The following is a 16,306-nucleotide window of genomic DNA, read 5'->3' on the forward strand; positions in this document are numbered from 1 at the left end:
ATGCCATTCCGCAAGCACCCTTATGTAAGGTCGCGAGGCGCCGTATTTGCATGCATTTATTCACGTGGACGAGATGCAAATTACTTTTTGCACACATTCAATATTCCCAAATATCCCTTTATTGATTAAATTACAAAAGGCTGAATTATTTAACTTTGATAGTGCTATTTTTTGCTTCCAATTTGGGAATCAAGTTCACAGTTTGGGTTTGGCTATATTTAGATCAAGGAAAATTAGCACTCTTAAATTATTCATTTAGTTTGCTATGTGGTGCTAGTTTTAAAAATATATAAAGAGGAAATTGGAGCAGCCGATTCTGCTGCTCTAACAGGTTGTTTCTAATTCTAATCCTTAAATTTTATTTTGAAGCCATTCTAAACTTTTCATTTGATTTGGTTTCACAAAAATTAAACACTAAGTCATTTAATATCTCTTTTTTAATTCTTCTTGCAGAGAATATACCTGAATAACTTTTCGTAGAATATTTGTAGTGCAAGAATTTGATTTCTCCCTTTCTCCCTGATTTTTTGTACCTTGAGACCCATCGAAATTACTATATTTACAGAAGTTTTACTTTTAATGAAATTAACATGCATGTCTGAAAAAATTTGTTTTAGAGGCTGATGTCTTTAATATTTCCTGCTGATTTTTTTATATTTTAATTATATACAGTTTTTTAGGATTTATGCAGCAAAGACAGTTTATTCATTGATTAAAGATAATAATAAAATAATAACACCATTATAGCAATTTATTTTTTATCAATTATATTCTAATTCTAATATTTGAAAGCAATTTAAATGCATTTCTTAAAATTTCTGGAATAGGTCTTTTTCAAAGTAATTTAAAATTGAATTTTATTTCAATGATTTTCCAGTCCCCTGCGTCATCCCCTTTCTATCTCCATTTTTCTCTCTCGACCCCATTTCATGCATGACGCGTTCATTAGGGAATCATGTTGTTTTGAAAGCTTTTGATTATTTATTTTTGCAATGCGAGCGTGAACTGTACACGCGCCTGACAATTACACAACCACGCAGATCGATCGGTGCATCGCGGAAAGTCATGAGTCGCACTCTGGGCGCAAATCTCCCCGCCGAGATACAAGAAGAAGAACAAAAGGTCAATGCTTTTGGTTGTAAATTAATCACGCGCGCTTTATTTTTACCGCGCCGGATTAGCACACATCAAGGTTAGCATTACAGCCAACGAGTGAGTGTTCTTGTTGTTGGTCGTCTTTTGCAACACAACAAACGGCCACTGGAGAACGGCCCCTCACTTCACTCCTCGGTATATGCAAAGTGGCGTCAAGTAAGCATCCAAGTGCACATGCACATAAACTGTTTATATAAGAGCACCACCGGCTCTCTGCGCTGGCATGCATGCGGAACTCGCTCTTCATGATAACCCTCACCGAGGTAATTGCGTCACAATAAAAATATCGCAGCTGCAAGTACGCGCACTTTTGCGGAGGGAGCTCCATGAGGAAGCGTTTATTGTAGCACAACTGAACTTTATCAATAATGATGAAGATAAATAGTAACATTATTTATTTTTATAACTCCAAGAAGGCGCTTATAATTATTTTAAATTTAAACCATCTATTTTAAATACCAGTCAATTTTGTCGCAAAAAAGTGTGGAAATGAAATTTAAAGTGACAAAAAAATATCATGACGCAATTTATTCTTGTTGGGTCAATCGCCTCTCGTGAGAAGTGGTGTCTATTGTTAGCATGGGAGGTTCAAATCTTTCATCTATATATTTTTTTATTAAATTTTTTTTATTTGCTTCTGATTTATAAATTTTATAGAAAAATAGTCTTGTTGAAACCTTTTTTTACTTCTTTCTCTCTAAATTCTCAAATTGACAACACAACAAATTTTACTAAAAATTTAAAGCAACTTGATGACTTAATAAGAAAAAAACTTAATTTTGAATTCAAAAGAATGCTAAAAATGTATTCATACATTTTTAGCATTCTTTGAAAAGCTTTGACGTTAATTCTAGAATAGAATAAAGTTTAAATATCCTTCTTAATTATTTTTGTACTACCTTTGATTGCTTTTATCAATCCCTCTGAAAAACAATGGCGCCTAGCAGTAGGTTAAAAATTACATAAATTAATGAAAATATATCTTGCGTAAAAATGAAATAAATGAACTTCCTCACAAATTGAATACTTTGTCATTCTGTTCACGCTATAATGAAGCTTATTTATGTTTTCATAATGTGTTCTAATTAAATTTTCTTTTCCATCTTCCGCCTTCGCGGTTTCCCCTCTGCGATGGTTGACTCATTTCACTCGAGTGTATTTAAATTGCCTGCCGTTTATACTTGTGTGCATATTATTATTATTTCCTCTCCAACCGGCGATAATGACTAACTTCGCGCGCGGACATTGCGCCGAGATTTGTGCGGCTGCACTTGGGTGTTTGTTTCTCTCCGATAGTCATAATATCTCGCTTTCTGCACGGCGCGAGTATTGCGCATCTCGACTTTGTCCAACGCACTTGTGTGTCCCCTGCACGTGCACACACTGATTCCTTTTGCATGCTATTTTTATCATCAAGTGCTCTCTCAGGTCGCGGTGACTTTGTTTACCACAACACAGGCAACTTGATTTTTTTTTTCACTAATCGATCCATATTTATTTATAGCAAATCTGCCTACACAGGCGCCGAGCATTAATTTAAATATAAAAATTTAGTTTCCATATTTTAACTCTTGCCAATGAATTTTACATAATTTTGTTGAATTTAACATTTTAAATGAGTAATTTGAATATGAAACGAATAAGTGAATTGCATAATAATTCATTATCAATATAAATAGTTTGAAGTTTTGATTTTTTCCTTCAAGTCTAAAAAAATAAAAATTAAGTATTCAGTTTGTTTTTAATGTTTGCAGGATCATAATGTCCAGATGTTCACAGTAATTATGAATTTAAGGTTTTAAGATTTTTATATTGCATTTCAAGCTGATTTAGAAATTTAGATTTTTAAATTCATTGAGAGATGCTCCAAATATCGTATCTGGAACTAATTTTTGATTATCTAGTTAAATTTTATAGAAATAATTTAAACATCAAATACATATTGCCAAGGAAATTATGATTTTGTGCCAAGCAATTGAAACTATTTTCACATTTTTAATAAAGAAATGATTGGACAATGGAACTTGAGACTTATTTGTTTGGAAAATAAAATCAAGATAAATTGACCGAAACCCAACGAAAACTATCAATTTAGCATTATTACTGTTTTCAGCAGTCAATAGCTTCAAGTAAGTATGTGCCAAAAACTTTCATGCTTGATTTCCAAAACAAAATCCTAAAATAAAATAATCAAAAATTGGATAATTATGGTGCATTCTGCTCCATAAAAAGGGCTCAAGCCAACAAGCTACCCAATATATTACGTATAAAAGTTTACAAATCCACTGATAGATTATGCATTGAATTATTCTCTTACTCATAGAGCATTAAAAAGCAACATATAATTTGCCAATGATATAATGAACTCAAGTCCAAGGTTTTTAGATCCATCCTATTTTCTATATTATGAAATTCAAAGTTTTTATATTTATATAATATCATTTTGTCATACACTTGTGTGTTGTTGAATGTGAAATTTGTGTATGTATAATGAATGGATATAAATAGTGTTTTTAATACAGAAATTGATAAAAAAAAAAATTATTTTGGTTGATCGACTGAAGTGTGTTGAGCCAAAGTTGAACTTGAATAGCAGTCAAGTATATTGAAATTTATAAATAAAATATGAAATGCGCGGCGGCGTTGCTTTGCGTGTACTTAATGTCTGTCGATTTCGTAACCCTGTGTGTGTGGCGTTGGTCGAGTGCATTGGCTCCGACGGTAACATAGCTCAACAACGACATCATCACCTCTAAAAAATCAAGGCTACGGCCAACCGAACACGGACTGCCGTGTTTTCTGTCTGCGGCCGCCGGTTGCGCAACACACTCACTAAATATATTACGCGGCGTTATGAAAGCCGCGGTGAGGTAGATCATCAACCACTGATAGCCGTTTGACGTCTCAAAACCAAAATAAGCGCGCGCGTGCACGCTTTTCCGACAATACCTAATTAATTCACACGCGCTCGCGTTGCACCAATCGCTGATAGATTGTAATAAGGTTTGTTTATTGTTTTGCTCAACAATTAACGCAGCGGGCAAAGTGTTAACGAACCCGATGGACTGCGTTACAATGTTTGTTGATTTGGCACGGTGCATTGGAAATTGAGAAAAATTGCACTGCATACATAAACAGTTCTTAGAAGATCTGCGCAAAATTTCCTAAATCAAAAGGTTAAATTTTATCTACAGTGAAAAAAGATAAATTTGTGATAATTCGCATTTTATTAGGGGTTTTCCGGTCAAAAATTTGTCTTACAGTGTAAATGCAATTTCAAAATTTTGAAAATTTAAGAATTTTTGTTGCCTTTTCAATTTAGAAAAAATTAAGTGTCAAATTTTTCCGTCATTTTTTGCAATGAAAAGCGTTGAATTATTTTAACCCTTATTTTCTGGTGCTAAAAAGATTTCATTGAAAATATAAATTTTCCTATTGCTTTGTAAAAAATGAAATAATGAAGAAGAATAATACAAAATATTTTCAGTTGGAATGTTTTAGTTTCCCCTCAAAAATGCTAGAAACCTATTACATTTTTGCGTGTAAATGTATTTTAAAAACAAAAAATTTAATCGCTTTACTTGGAAAGTTATGTAAAAATTAGTTCCATTTAATGCACAGTCAAATCAAGTCCTTGCAATAATTGAAATCAATTTTTGTGATTGTTAGAATGCAATTGAATTATTGCTATCATTGTTGTACAGACTTAACCAATAATGTTCTTATATCAAGAATTAATTCATATATGATTGTTATGCAAATAAAGCAATAATTACATTTTTTACATTATAATTTTCTTCGGTTTTTAAAAATTTACAAAATTATTTGGTAAATAGTGGAATTTATTAATGATTTTAATTGATTTTGAAGAGAATAATACTCAATGTTATTATATACTAACCAAAATTTAAAAAGTAAAATATTGAAACGCTCATATAATTTCGGTCTTAAAAAAAAAGAAGAAATTAATATGATAAAATTCCACACGCTTGAACGTTGTACCAGATGATTTACAACTTGTTGAAATAACCACCTATAATCTGTTGCACAATCTTCAGTAAAAATTGAGTCAACCTCAACCATGAAAAGTACATCTCGTTTATTTTTTAAATCTACACATTAGTCACCAGTTCTGGCGCGTGTGGAGAAATTCGCGGAAAACGCGATTCTCCGTCGAAATTAATTTGGCGTTTTTTTTTCTCACCGAAACATTGAAGCTGGGGTCGCGGAAGGTGCGCACCGAGGCGTGCAGGTCAAAGCCCCGCCTGGCCTTCCTTCCTTTGGTTACGTCAACCCGTTGCGAATCTCTACGCTGAATCTATGCACGGCCAGTTGCATCACTCGCACGCGGCGGCAATGCACTTGGAGAGCAATGCACTCACTTGCCTAGCTCTCAAGCGCGCGGCTGATGTAACCCTATTCTGACGGCCAAGGCCTCCACGTCTTCCACGTGCCCTCTTCTATTGTAATTACCAATTACCGCTGTATTAACGCTGTGCGCGGGTGGAATTAAAATAGATCAACCTCCAATTATAAAAAAAATGAAAATTAAATTTTTGCTTCAAATCTACCAGGAAACTTCCTTTTTAATCTGTATAAGTCAATAGTATGAAGACTTGTTAAAAAATTACAATTTTCTTTTGTGAAATTTTGATGCAAAACAATACAAAAATTATTATTGATTTAAATTTGAATAAGTTTAATATGATAATAAAAAAATTTTATTTTCTAAAAATGATTAAATTATTTAAATAAATGATTGAAAACATGTTAAAAAATACCACATGGTTCAATAGTTCAACTTTTTAAAATTAATTCTAGAAAATGAACCAAGCAGATAATTTTTAATTTTTTTTTTATTAAATAATTTTATATTTCAAAGGGAATATTTTCATTAATCATATGATTTTAATTTATACCTCATGAAAGTATAATTAAAAATGCAACATATTTTTGGATAACTCATGAAATTGAACAATAATTTTCAGATAAAATGTTTGTTAAAACTTTCCTATGTTTTTGCCGAAACATTGTCAAAAATACTCTAGCAAAACAGAAGAATGCTATGAAATTTCACAATCAATTTTGGCTCGAAAACGGAAGTGCCAGCCCAAACCTTTTTGGGCCACACGTGCGCCAAGACCTTGGTTTCAAAAAGTTCCTCTATTGCGTCAATGCGGTTTAAAAAATTATATAACAGCAAAATAATTTTTACTGTTAAATTAAAAGGAATTTTAACATATTTCGCTGGAGGTTTTTGTATTGTGCAAGAGGAACGCTTTATTTCACCGCAGGTAATGAGCTCATGATTACCGCGACCAAGTATACTCGGAATCGAATTATTTTACGGCGACGACCCTGAAATCCTCTGCTCTCGTCGTATATCTGAATTTATTTCGCCGCGCTCCACTCCAAGGTGCCTCCTTTGCCCGCGATGCGTGTGTTATGTATTGATGTTTAAAAATAAATATGCAACCAAGGGCGACTTCTGCAGGTAACGTCGACAGAACTGGTTCGCGTCTTTCTCGCACACCCTATAATACGAGACATACGCGCAGGACCACTCAGGGATAACCGGTGTGCTGGCAGGAAGCAAAATTGGTCGCTTTTGTACAACTTCTTCCTTATTCCTGGGTTTTTCTGATTACACGTTTAACGTCCGGACTGAAGTAATTGACATAATTTAAGTGTTTTATAAATATTGAACTAAGCTGCAGTAAATGAAAATTGATTATAATTCTGTTGAATTTGATATTGCCTGAACGGTTCAAGTTATGATGTTATAATCAGCCATGTTGTTCAGGCCAACAAAAACACCGAGTCTATTTATTATTTTAATTTAATCCTTTCTCGGAAAAAACAGCTTTAAAAAGTGTTTTAATTAATATTTAAATTGATCCAAATTGTAAAAGAAGAATATCATCAAATTAAACATTCATTTGATGGAAGGTCCAAAGTAATTTCGATTTCCAATCTTAAAAAAAAATACAGAAGATATTTTTTTATTTTATTTTATCCTAATTAAATTTTAGTTTAAAACGAAATTTGTGCTTAATCAATTTGATTCTAGAAAATTGATACTATATTTGCAGAGAAAAATGATAATAGTGTACAAATGCTAATTTTATGCATACGAGAATGTTGACCCTAATCTCATTCATATCGTAAGCGCTCAGATTGAGTTTTATGAGGAAATTGAATGCGCGCTCCGCGCATTGTTTTATAGCGTGAATTGCCGAGCAAGGAAACGCAGAAAACGAGCTGATGGTGTGTGATGCAAAGTGGCCTTGGCGGTTGGCACTTCTCGCGTGATAAACGCCGCGAGAGAGGAGTCTATGACCTGTCGCCGTGGATCTTCGTTTAATACATAAATTACTCTAATTGCTGCTGCAAAGGGCATTGTTCTTTCTCGCCAACTTTTCCTACCGAAAAACTTTTGAATTCTCTGCTTCGAATGTTTTGACTTGAGTATTTCTTGTTTATCATTTTATTAACTTCCTTTTGAGGGGAAGGACGGACACGTTTGCTACCAACACAAAAATGTCACCGAACTTTTGAGCTGCGAGTCTTATCGAAATACATTTCGTGTGGAGGGAACATAATTTTCCCTTATCAAATACCAAGGGAAGGGTTATTTCACGTTTTGATGTTTTCTGCAGCGTTGGCAACGAAAAAGTAAAAAGGAGATTGTGTTTTAAGAGAACACAAGTTGTATTTTTTTTTTAAATTAAAATATTTATTTTGAAGTTCTTTGCGTTTGATTAATGTTGCATAATGTAAATCTTGAATTATAAACAAATATAGTTAATATATTTTTAAGTATTTTAAATCAATCAATCAATCAATCAAATATTTATTAAACACACGCATGAGTGTACAAAATAAGAATCGTAAAAAATCATTTTGCATTTAAAAAATATGGAAATCGGCTATTTACTATTTTTAGCTTCAATATATGTTTTTTGAGCTCAAGAAAGACTTTTCATCCAAATTATTTAATACTTTCACCCGTTGTCTGGTATAATTGTTAGAAAAAAATATAGCCACTTCATGAAAATTATTATATCAATTATACTATTATTTTATAGTGAGAATTACTTTTACTGGAATTGTACACTCACAATCACAAGTTTTACACACGCAAATATTGATGATTCAAACTCAGCAGCTGAAAGAGGAGCAACAATGATCGACCGCTCTGTAATTGAGATTAACTAATCGTGCCGATCGCAATAAGGTCACACTAAACCAAGCAGCTCGGATAATGGTGCTCCGCACTTGTGACAATTGAAATACATAATAAAGTGTATATAGCAAGAGCTTAGGCTCGTGTTGCAACCGCACGCGCGCTCTTTGCAAGTAAATATAAGGGCGTGCAAGTTCATCTCGTTGCTAACTAAATAAATTCATACACCGTCTTTCTACCGCTTCAATTCTGCAACTTGACAAACAGTTGTAAATAATTCAAAAATAATCTTTAAATTATAAACAAAGTAAATGAAGATGGAGCAGGTGAGGTTTATTAATGGCTTTTGGTCATAAAAATGAATTGCATTGCACGTATTTTCAAATAAAATATTCCATTTTCTATAAGAAGTGGGATTTCTGCAACTTCGTACAAAATGACATTAAATTTTAAAATTTTTTATCAATCCTCTTCCTAATTGTAAAAATGCATTCAAAAAGTTGCCTATACTAAATAATTATTTTTTTTTAGATAAATTAAAAATTAGGAAAATAAAATTTCAATTTCATCAAGCTACTTTTTTTCTAGACATTTATTATGGGGGTGCCTCACAATGTCCTAAAGACAATGTCCTAACAGAAAATGTCCTAACGGATAATATCCTAAAGAAAATGTCCTACAGAAAATATCCTAAAGAAAATGCCCTAAAATTAAGAATTGAAAATGTCCTAACATACAATATCCTAACGCCTGAAAATTATGACAAGCATGTGTCACGTGCAAAAAAAATTAATTTCATCCTTTCAAGTAATTTTGCTTCAAAATTTATCCAGATTCAAAATATTATTTTACGCTTCATACAACTAGAGTCTTTATCAAAAAAAAATATACATAATAGACTTTTGAACTAATTTTAGTAATTTTAGGCTTTTGTAATGACTCGAATATTTTTTTTAAATACTATTTTCTTCACTTTTGCTACGGGTAGTTGAGAAATATAGCTATTAATCTTTCTTCTAGACAATAGTTTCAAAGAATTTTGTAAAAATCTTCAGGCAAATGTATTTTTGTTTCCTATGAAAAAGTTTACTTACTTAGTTAGAAATATATCATTCAAATTTATTTTTTCAAGACAAAAAATATGAAAAATTCTAATTGAAAATATTCGTTAAATTTATTTTCAATATACGTTATAGTAATAATATTATTTTTAACAATTATTTGTATTTGTGGAAAATAATATGATTGTTTCAAACTTTTATATTTAGAATTATTTGATCAACTATATCGTAAGAAATGTGACAGAGAAGCTCGACAATTAGCATCATTCTTTCTGCTTTTAAGTGAATTCATTTGGGATGTTAGTCTCTGTTGAAAAAACTAAATTTTTCAGAATAAATCAACCACTTTTCCGAAATTTAGGACATTTTCTTGAAATTAAATTAGGACAAAGTTTTTAGGACAATGTGCGACATTATCTTTAGGATGTTTTCTTTAGGACATTCTCTGTTAGGACATTGTCTTTAACCTCAATTTAGGACATTTTCTTTAGGACATTATGATGGTACCCTTATTATGGTTTGAATAAAGTGATACAAATTTTTTTTTTTAAATATAAATAAATTACCTCCGCGTTTAGTTTCCACTAATTAATTTTATCTAACCAAGCATTTTATCTGTTAAAAAAATTAATTAATTAATTAATAATTTGAAAAATTGCATGTTTTCTTTTCTGAACATACTATTATACCTTTATGACTATTCATTTTTATCCTGGTATGAACAGTAATCCTGCTTTGTAGACGACGGGCGGAAGTGAGGGCACGAATTGAGGGTGGATTGCGTCAGCGAGCACGATCGCGCTACTTGATAACAGTAAAAATGTCATCACGACCAAGGCACCTGCCTGCCTACCGCTCGTTGCATGAACGTATTTTCCGCAATTGTTCTCACCGCAAATTCTATACACACAAGAGAAAGAAAAGCTGAAAGGCCTGTTGCCGACAACAAATAAAATAATGCACAATTAGCTCATTATAATGCACAATCAGTCAGTCATGAGGATATTGCGAGTTCGTGATCGCCACGGCCGCCGATTCAATGTTAATCCTTTCTGCTCCAACATATTATTCCAGGTGCCACAAGCACGCCTTTGTGAAAATGCAAACACGAGAACATAATCATAATGGCCGCAGACAATGCTCTTGTTCAAAAGAAAGGAGCGAAAAAACCGGATTGACTGATCAATTAAAAATTTGCTTGAACATTCGAGTCAAAATAAAAGTTTGTGTTTCAATTATAATTTATTTTGAATGATGTCATAGAAATTAAACAAAGGTGAAATAATAAAATGATTTTATTTAAATAGAAAAGTTCTTAAAGAGATTGATTGAATTAAACAAAAATATACCGTCATGTAAATTTATTCTAAAATTAATTTAAATTACATTTTTTTTCTCATGTTTAACCGTCGTTCTTACTTAATTCACGGTTACTGCCGCATGCGCCTGCTCCCCCAACTTTATTTACTTCCGCCCACGCAGAACGATAATTTTCAAGACAACAAAATTACTTTTAAACTAAAAAAAACCCAACCTCCAAACGGTAATAATTTCTCAGCACATATACACATATTCTATATTTGTTTTTCCAGAGCATTATCAAGACTGGTCAGAGATGCTTGTGTTGCAACTCAAGGGAGCTCTCGATCTTTTCAATAATGAACATAAAACACGCTCCATCCGGAGTAAAAGAAGACATGTTTCGCAACACGTGCATATGCAGCCGTACTTGATGCAAGCATTATTTTCGTTGATTGAAGAAGGGTATGCGTATTTATCTTGTGCAAGTGCGATATTCCTTGAATAGTATATAACATTAGATTATTTGCGTGCATGTGTTCCTCGAAGGCCAACAATTGATAGGAGAGCTTAAAAAACTGGCATTAAAAATACAAATTTATGCATAATTATTCATTCTAATTCTGGATTTCGAGGATGAATGGGGTCTTATTATCTTCATTAAACAAATTTAGAGTTATGGCTCAAAAACTAATAAACCGGAATAATTGGTAGTCAATATAAATATTATGTACCCTTCATTAAAACAAAGTCATTTCTGGATGGTTATATAACTAATCCCTAAACTTTGGAACTATTAAAAATATGTGACAAAGTAATCTCGACAAGTATTTATTTTACTAATAATACTTTGATAGATTGTGCAGGAGTAATGAAAAATATAAATAATTGCTAAAGGAAGAAAATCTTTTCTTTTTCAAATATTTAATAGTGATAGTCTGTCTAACCGTAAGAAAATGTTGATTGAAATTACTAAAACAAGCAAATCGAACAAAATCATCTGATATATCATTATTTATATTTTATATATTTTTTTAAAATCAATTGTAAATTTTGTATGAGGAGTTAAATATTATTATTAGTTATTTTTGTAAATATGCTTTATTTTCACTGTCCTACTATAATTTAATTCCTTAAAAAAACTACAATTTCATTTCTAGTCCAATTTGGCATAAAATGCGCGCAATTCAAGGTGCTTTTGAAACGGAATGCCGAGCCATAATTTAATCGAGGAGTTGGCAGAGATTCACGTGCGCCGCTCATGTCACAGGTAATTATTGCGTGACAAACACCGCACACACATCATTTTATACGCAAATATTCTAGAACTCAAAGTGTATAAGCACGACCATTATAAATAGACCGTCGGCAAGAATATTCCGCTCGTTGCGAATCAACAAGGCTGTAAATCAATCGTCTGCGTTATTAGTTTCTATTGAAATAATCAGCATTGTTCGCGATAATAATGAACAAGTTACGTAAAAAGACGCACAAATATAATTAATTCGTTTGTCACCATGTATTTTTCCACAAAGAAGGCCGCTCCAAACAAAGAGAATAATTACATTATTTCACCGCCAGCTTGATTAATAACCGCTCGAGAATTTCTTTATGCTCCTTATCAGCAGTGAATGCGAAGGCGTGTTTTGTAATGCGAGGAGTGTACTTGGAATTTCCATGAGTGTGCTCCGATGAGTGCTTGTTTTTTTAATTATTTAATGAACAGACAGGAGTTGAATCAACCCTGCTGTATATTGTGATGAGGATACCGTGACAAGTTGATTGCGACAAATATGCATACAGCATATTTTTTACTTTGCATTGATTAGTTAATTACCATGATTTCATGCACAAGTGCTTTTTTGATCTAATCTAATTAAACATTTAAATCTGGAAGTTGATGAAGTTATTTTTTATTTCAAGCTCATTTTTAGTTATTCTTAAATTTATTCAAATATTACAAAGAGTGATTTTTTTATATTTCCCTATATGTAAATCTCTAGATGTCATTTATTTAATGACTGAAAGAATCCATAAAAAAAACTTGCAAATTCTTGTGTGCTCATTTTTTAACAACAAAAAACTTCCATTATTCCGTTTTAAAATCTAACTTTTATATATATTAACAAATTAAAAAATTAGTTTTTATTGCTCTTAGCGTATATATAATTTTTATTTCTGCGTTTCTTCCTCAAAAAAATAATTATATAGATCACGGGTTTAAAAAATAGTGAATCATGGGTTTAAAAAATATTGAATTACGGGTTTAAAAAAAGTGAATCACGGGTTATAAAAATAGTGAATCACGATGGGTTGAAATAATTTTGTATTTTTGCACTGATTTTTTTATTATTCGTATACTTACTCTGTGGAAATAGTTAAGAATTTTTATTACATAATGCAAATTGCAGCTAAAAGTAACTTATTTTCGTGTCTTTCTTGCACACTCATCTTCAGGATAATCTTCCTCGATGTTCTGGCGATCACAGCAAAGTGACGCAACCGCAAAGGCCAATTGCGCGCTTATGTCGTAACGATCAAGAGCAAGCGGCGGGCGTTTTGTAATACGCAAGTGTGCTCTCGGTTATTATTGTTATTAAACCAAAGAGTCCCGAGCGTGTGTGAATCACACTACAGCAGTTCCTTTAATGCTCCTGCACATTTGCTTAAAATCTAAAGGGAATAATTGATGCAAAAAAAGAAGCAATGCTATTTAATCGACAAGGGATACCTCACGTAGGCGACAATGTAACATTGATAGTGAGAGGACGCAATTTCGTTTGCGGTATAATCAGTTGGGTCTTGTTGTGTAACAATTTAGTTTTATCTTTTGAGATTTACAAATGAAGAAATACACTTCAGGTGTGGCCCTAACTATAAGACAGTGGGTACAAACATTAATATAGAAATTACGATTGAATTTAATCTTGTCTGATTATAAAAATGATCAATTGATGGTGATGAAAGACCAAGTAACAGAATTTTTAAATAGAAGTAAATATTGAGAAATTGTTGTGAATTTTCAATTCTTGATGTGTTTAATCCATAGGGTTGCTGTGAATTGTAGAGCAAAATAAGAGGATATTATTTTAGAAAGATTAAGTACAGATGGAAACTTTAAAAAATTAAATTAAAACAACAGTTATTCAAATCTTGAATCATAAATTTTTTAAATATTTTATGAAGAAAGTTTAATAATATTTATTTGCAAATTTGCAATTTTTAAAAAGAGGACTTTTAATATTTATATTAATTACGCATTTCCGAGTTTCAAGATCAAAAGTGACGCGCAATTTGAAATTGGTGTTGCGGGTGGCAACAATCAAGCCGCTTATTCTATTACGCCTCCTCCGCCAAACTGGCCGTTCGCCAAAAGGATGGTCGTTATTACTTATTATTTATGATTAAGTAACAAGTCCAAAGTGCCATTAACATTGAACTACGTATTATCGTGACGTGTGATTTGTATTTTTACACAAAAGTTGCCAAACAGGTATAAAATCATTTGCATTCAAATTCGAGTTTTTAAATGGCACTGCGCAGTTTTCAAGAGCTTGTGTATTTTGATGTCATAAGTGTTACAATGTTTGCTGGAAAACAGTAGAATGCTGACTTTGAACAAAGAAATAAAACGATGCATGAGCTAATAGTAATTCGCAAACATGTCAGTCTTCCCCGTGAAAAATCATGAATTTGCTTATATTGCTGTGTCGAAAATTCTCGAAAGAAAATTTTCTGCAAAATTGTAGTTCAAATGATTACATAAAAGTGAAATAAAAAGGGTTCATTGCGCAGAACACTAAAAAAATACTACATTCTTGGTGCTTATTGTGTGGCAAGAAAAAGTATTAAAGTTGCAATGTCAATTTTGAAACTATTATAAAACTGAAAAAAGTGATTATTCCTTTTAATGGATTTTTTTTCTGTATAAAAAAATAAGATTAAGCTAAATAAAAAATAATTAATTTTTGAAAAGAAAGAATTTCTAATTATTTAATTAATTAAACTTGATTCTCCAAATTTTCAATCAATTATTTTGTTCTTAGATTCTCAAAATGCTGAAGATTAATTACTTGCCTTGAATCTCCTGCATCGTGCATTAATTATTTTATTTGCTGTGATTTGCCTGAATTATTACTAATTAAATTATCCTTAAAATTCCGCTGAGCCAATCAATGGTTAAATAAATTTCAAATATTTTAACTTGCTGTTCTCTCATTTATTTAATTTTATTAATACATCAACAATTTCAGAACTATTAATTTGAGATTATTTTATTTAATAAAATTCCATTAATAATCGTACAATACCAGCGGCTAGAGAAACGACACGCTCTATTTGGTTATATAAAGCGACGAACGCTGCAATGTGACAATTCTATAAACTAAATTACAATAGTCTACACCATTCTGTCACAACAAAATCGTAGACGAAAGCAAACAGCAAAAGCGGACACGTGTCGGCTGAGAAAAAAATCGAGACCTTGCCCTTTATGGAACCCAGCAGAAATCAGCAAAGCTTGCACACTTGTACCGATTGCGTAAGAAGAAAGAAAGAAAGAAAAAGAAGAAGAAGCAATGCGTGCGGCCGTGATATTAAATGGCGGAGAGAGAGGCCTTGGTGCTCGCGGTCGGTGCAATGCCCTGCGAACCCTGCCGTAATAGTGAGGGTATGCCCGCGTCTCCATAACAATGCCCCACTTGCGAATAACAATTGCCGCACTCTCGCCGCTTTCCTCATCCAGAGACTTTTCCATTATCGGCGCCGTTACTTATGCTTTGTAAAAAAAAAAAAAACAATAATATATAACTTCTCTATATTTATCTGGCGCTTTGCTTTATCGCAAAGTGATAATTAGCGCACAGAAGGAAGAGAGCAGAGAGGCGCGGTTGCGAAATTTTTTAAACATTGTACAAGAAGTGTACAGCGAGTGTCGCCAGTTGGTATGGCTGACAATTAGTGTAATCTGCGCTGTGCTGACGCTGCGAGACCGTGGCGGTCATTGATTCCATAGCGCAATCCAAAACTTTCCCAACCGCTTCAAGGTTCAGAGTGTTTGAATCGTTTGAATAATTCAAGTTCAATTTTTCGGAATTAAAACAATTATATGGGAATTACTTAATAATTAATGTGTATTAATTTAAATTCTTATTCCAGTTTTCTCCATTTAAATAATTGTTGTTTTTCCAAAAATTATCTAGGTAAATTTTTTACTTGGGGTTGACTCATTATTAATTGAAACATATATGATACAAAAATTCAATTATCTGCAATAAGTTTTTGAGATAGGTCATAACATAATTTCTTTCCATCCAAAAATGTCCTGAGTAAATAATTTTGGATAATTTATTATTGCTAATAAGGATTCTTATATATGCACAGTCAAATCAAGTCTTTACAATACGGCGCTTCAATTTCCAATTTTCTCCCAACAATCACAAAATTCGACGTCAATCGTTTTAATATTTAACTAATATTATTTTTTTGTCATTTGGTTTTTTGCAATTATGCTAAATTTCTATTTTTATCTCTGATTATTTATGGAAAATGGTAATGAATCATTCTAGATCAAACACAGAGCGGAATCGTTCAAATTTAACATCTA

General features: G+C 32.2%; 1 protein-coding gene across 1 annotated transcript in view; it reads left to right on the plus strand.

Annotated features, from left to right (window-relative positions):
- Positions 1-16,306, plus strand: part of LOC132193177 (xyloside xylosyltransferase 1-like) — an 89,384-nt gene that overhangs the window by 27,607 nt on the left and 45,471 nt on the right. The window lies entirely within an intron of this gene.

This window comes from Neocloeon triangulifer, unplaced genomic scaffold (genome assembly GCF_031216515.1).
Source record: "Neocloeon triangulifer isolate White Clay Creek 2 clone unplaced genomic scaffold, ASM3121651v1 ptg000003l, whole genome shotgun sequence".
NCBI lineage: Eukaryota > Metazoa > Arthropoda > Insecta > Ephemeroptera > Baetidae > Neocloeon > Neocloeon triangulifer.